Consider the following 5,497-nt stretch of genomic DNA (forward strand, 5'->3'; position numbering starts at 1 on the left):
GATGGCAGCAGTAGACCAGGAGGAGAAGAGCAGCAGCAGCCGCACTTTGAAGAGCAGCAGCAGCAGCTCGTTGAAGAAGAGCAGCAGCAGCAGCTCGTTGAAGAGGAGCAGCAGCAGCAGCAGAGAAGAGGAGCAGCAGCAGCAGCAGCTCGTTGAAGAGCAGCAGCAGCACGTTGAGGCGGCGGCGCCGGCCGGGAAGGACGGCGGCAGCAGCGGCCTGGAACGGCGGCGGCCTGGACCAGCAGGCGGCAGCAGCTACCAGGAAGAAGAGGGGAGAGGCTCGATGAAGAGAGGAGCGGCGGCCGCCGGCGGCGGCGGCGGCGACCAGAGGCGGCGGTGGCGGCTGGGGAACCTAACCCTAGCTCTTATACCATGTTATGAAGTGAGCCTATATTCCATCGGGCCAACAGGCCAGCACATATACATGAAGGGAAATAAGCAAAGAAGCCCCTATACAATATGATAACTACACACACAGCACAACCCTGTTCTAACACAAGTGACGTCGGTTATCCTTTATAGGGAAGTCCATGGCTCACAGTACCTTTCAGATAGCGCATAACTCTTTCATGAGCATGCCAATGTACATCACCCAGATTGGAAACAAACCGGCTTAGTTTGCTACAGCAAACGCGATGTCAAGCCTCGTAGCGCATGCTAGGTACATGAGTGAACAAATAAGTTGAGAGTATCACAATTGATCTTTAGTTCTGCCTTTGAACTTTCAAATCTGCGCACTAGGATCATGGTGTTGGAGAAGGTTTGCAGTATGAATATCCAAAACGACTCAAAATATATTCAACATGGTGGGATTGCAAAAGTGTCATTCCACCCTCATTATCTCAAATAGCTTGTTCAAGATAACATCAACCACACCAAGATCTTTCATCTCAAAGTTATGAGATAGAAAAGTCTTAACCTCCTCAATGACTTTGAGGTTGGTTCCAAATATCAATATAAAGTCAGTGATAAAATAATACATTTTTAATACTAGCAAACATTGATAAAAATATACACCTAATAGTCCAAGATGCTTATCTTGCAGTATGAGGCAAATTCATTGTAGAGTTTTCTCTTCTTCAAAACATCACTGTTTTCTGATTCTATCATCATTATCAAGGTCTGTCTGCTTGACATCATTGCCGCTCTTTGGTGTCGAGTCTTCAGTGTTGGCCTCGTGGGATGGACCTAATGGTCAATAGCGATAGTTGGGCTTGGGCTACTTGTCTGATGCCTCTAGGGATTTCCCTCTAGGATGCTTAGACAGCCCATATCCAAGAGCTGTCCCATGAGAGTGCCTCCTATGCCTTCCTGTGTCTAAGGTCTTCCAGGGCCCCTGTCAGTGCCACATCAGCTGCCAGCTAATTGTTTTATTCATTTTGGTTTGCTTTTTTTTTTGCGACTGTATGCTAGGCTTGGTTCCCCTGGATTTTTGTGCATCCAGCACTCTTGTTTGTATTATGAATCATTTGTACAGATGGGGAGATAGCCAACTGCATAAAATACGATCATATGTATCATAATCAGCCCTTTAAATTATTATTATTTACTGAAACTGTTTTTTCTACTTATGTATGTTTTATAAGTTTCTCCGCTGTCTTACAACGCCATTTTCTTATTCTACTGAAATAGTTGTACTTCTGTTTTGCATTTCTTATCTATGGTTTATCTGATCTGCCAGAATGACTAACCTTTCACATAAATTATCGCTGATCATACTTTTTTCTCCTTTGAAGAATAAAGATGGCACATTTTCTACATATGAGTGTAAGAGAACTACATCTCTATTAGAGGTGAGTATTTCACGGTTTTACTTCTATTGTATGGAAAACCAAGTATGCCAATTTTTTGCAGACTCTACGTGTGATCAGGTTTAAAAAACCGGTTTAAAAAACCGGTTTAAAAAACCATACACAAAATAATCTTGCAGTCAGGCCAAACAATTTCAGATTGCAAATTCACAATTTGCAGGTTTCATTTTGTTTGACTTTTGTTTGCTCATCGGTATTCCTCCTGTGTATCATATATCTATCGAGAATGTTCAAATGATAATGTTGTTTTAACATGTTTTTCCTGACTATACATACACTAACCTGGATTGTTTTTGGCAATAGGTTCTCAACCCTTCTGAAAGTTTTCTGAACATTATTGTCGATTATCCGTAAGGATGAAAATATATCTTCGTTCTTGCAGAAAATATCATTGTCTCTGTTTTTCTTCATATACTTGAAGTGCTAATTCACGCCCTTCAACTAATTGATAGATCTGTCGAATGTACATCATCCGTGCTTCAGGCCTTAATTATGTTCAAAGAGCTTTACCCAGGGTACCGCAAAGAAGAGATAGGAAAATGTATTAAAAATGCTTCCAAGTTCATTGAGGACAAGCAAAGAAAGGATGGCTCATGGTATCTATTTTTATTTTTTTGGTGTTAATTATTTGACCTTCTAAAATTTGCGTCACTGACTGGATTATTTACCATCTAACAGGTTTGGCACTTGGGGTATATGTTTCACTTATGGGACGTTCTTTGGTGTAAAAGGATTGATTGCTTCTGGAAGAACTTACGAAAATAGTTCTTCCATAAGGAAAGCATGCAATTTTCTGTTGTCAAAGCAACGAAGTACAGGTGGATGGGGAGAGTCGTATCTTTCTAGTGAAACTGAGGTAATCCTTGCTTCTTTCTGTATTAAATACACGCTCTGTTTAGGGTTTGGCAAGATCATGCTTGATTGGCATACTTGTTAGCTTGATAGGCCAGATACAAGATGCTATCTACCTATCCGTGAAAAATCTTTCAACCGCATTGTCATCTTACTAGAATCCCACTCTCCTAGTACCAGTGACCTGTAGTTATATCTTGCAGCTCACTATTGCAAACCCAAAATCCACAAAGAGTTGAGAAATTCAAACCATTCATCGGAATTTCAATAGGAATATAGTCTGCAGTGGAACTCTTGGTCTACTAAACACTTGTTCCAGTGCCAGGTCCATTATACACGCAAGGCCAACTGATGGGCAACACAGCCTTATAAGATGGCTTGGGTGGTCGGCCTTTATTAGTTGTGCTATGCTTCATCCCATGACTCAGTTTGTTCATATCGTCTAGCTAGTCTTGAGTAGTAATCCTATATACCTAGTTGATCCCCACTAATTTTATTTATCTCAACATGCATACATGCCACCTCACCACACATGCCACCTCATCAAAGGTCCACCCCAGTATGCATGGGAAATTTCTAAGGATTCTAATCCTCCAAAATTCTATGAAAATCCTCGAAATCAAAGGAGCCCTAAAATGAGATTAGCTAGGGGGTCACCTAGGGCTTAACTGCCTGCCTCTTTTTGAACCCTGCTTAGTTGTTTCGTCATGGTTTATGTGCATATTTTTATTTACTCGTAGGTACTAGTTGTATATGGCTATATGCCTAACTCAGCACCCCACAACTCCTATGCTCTCAGAGGAATTCCAGTTTCCACACATAATATTCTTACTGATTATCCGTCTATAATCAATTAACAATGATGTTTTCACTTGAACAGAGAAATTAGTCATGTCAGTTGATGTGATGGCATAAGGATAGGGGAAAAATGGTGACAAAAAAAATGTATATTCTAATTTCATTGTCGATATTAGGCTTAACTTACCAGCCTGGATGTTTCACTGTAAAGCCCTCATTTTACAAGATACCAACTTGAGTTCTTAGGAGGTGTTTGGTTCGTACATTTTCAGCCATCATCTGATTACAGCGCAACCTCATACCGTTAACTTTTGTTTGGTTCACTTTGAGAGCAAACAAATCTCCGTAATCGAGTTCCACGGTAAGTCAATCTCGATACCGGGCGATCCCCTCCGGAAACAGATCATGTTACCACCCATGATCTGATTCCAGTACCGTTTACGTTGACAGAGTTGAACCAAACACCTCCTTAGATTCTACAGTTAATCGCACAATGCTTATCCAATTAGCATCACTATAACTCACAATTGTGGAATGCTATTCCTTTTGAACCATCGCTATATTGTCCCTCTAAGTCAAATTTAATGAAAGTAAGTCTGGTTTCCGCTATTTGACAGGCTTATGTGGAGGCCACTAGTCCTCATGCTGTGAACACTGCTTGGGCAATGTTGGCTTTAATTTATGCTGGGCAGGTATGTTTGTTCCTCGTTCATTTGAATTGACTCTAAGCAGCTAATATATCATTTTAAACTGTTCTAATTTTCATGTGTTATCATCATGGTCATTCTCTTCAGGTTGAACGAGATCCTACGCCACTATATCATGCTGCAAAAGAGTTGATCAATATGCAACTAGAGACGGGAGAGTTTCCCCAGCAAGTAAGTATTACAAAATTTAGGCTTATAGAAGTAGGGTACACTATCAATAGTTTATACATATAATGACCTGGATCATACGATCTTCAGAATAATGCTTTTCATGGCACAGACCCTACCATGATCCTGTCAAATCCTCTGATAACACTGCCACACTTGGGCCTGTTATACTAATACATATATTTCAGTATCATGCGGTGGTTACTGCCCTGAAGCAGTCTGAACTTTCACCTTTGATGACAGGAACACGTTGGATGCTTCAACTGCTCCATATACTTTAATTACGGCAACTATCGCAACTTATACCCCATTTGGGCTCTTGGAGAGTTTCGTCGTCGACTGCTTGCGAAGAACTGAAACTGATGACGATGATATGTCACTTCACTGCTCTTAGGTTTAGGTGTGGTCGTGCCTGTAACGAAAAGGAGGACCTTAGCCAAACTATATATATGTGTGTACCACATACTGCAATAACACTTACAACCAAAGTGAGTAATGCAAACATAATAGCGCCAGTATGGTTTGTACATCTATGTTTTGGACTGCAATGGCATGTCAATTACTTTGCTCCGTGTGGTATCAAGATTTTAATCACGGCCCAAACTAGCGCCTTCAGGGGTCAGGGGCTCAGGGCTCACTGGCCAGAATTAAAATTAAATGTAAAATATAAGAGCGATGGAGGGGAGGTGTATCTGACGTTGACCAAAATTTGTTTCACAAATATATTGGCTAGCTCCTACTAGAAAATTTATTTATTCTTGCGCTCAGTACCGGTCTATGGTTCAGTTACTTGCACTCTCTATTCCAAAATAAGCGAAGTTCTATGTTTGTCCTCAAGTTTAACCAAGTCTATATAAAAATATATCAACATCTACAACACCAAATTTGCTTCATTAGATTCATGATGAAATATATTTTCATACCAAATTTGCTTATAGCATAATTTTCTATAGACTTGGTCAAATTTAAAAAAGTTTGACCTAGGACAACTTCAGTTATTTTGAAACATAGGGAGTAATATGTTAATTTCTCTTTTGACCAGCATTGTATAAAACTGCTGGTTTATTGGCTGAATGGTGAAAGGCTAGTACTCAAAATTACTAAACAGTATAACTCAGCTAATTAGGAGCCTCCACAGTGATTTGGGATCCTAAACCATCC

General features: G+C 40.4%; 1 pseudogene; it reads left to right on the forward strand.

Moving 5' to 3' along the window:
- The window catches only part of LOC119327456, a 38,447-nt pseudogene extending 33,541 nt beyond the window's left edge, over positions 1-4,906 (forward strand).
- The last annotated feature ends 591 nt before the right edge of the window (positions 4,907-5,497 follow it).

The sequence above is a fragment of the Triticum dicoccoides genome, chromosome 7A, assembly GCF_002162155.2.
Source record: "Triticum dicoccoides isolate Atlit2015 ecotype Zavitan chromosome 7A, WEW_v2.0, whole genome shotgun sequence".
Lineage (NCBI taxonomy): Eukaryota > Viridiplantae > Streptophyta > Magnoliopsida > Poales > Poaceae > Triticum > Triticum dicoccoides.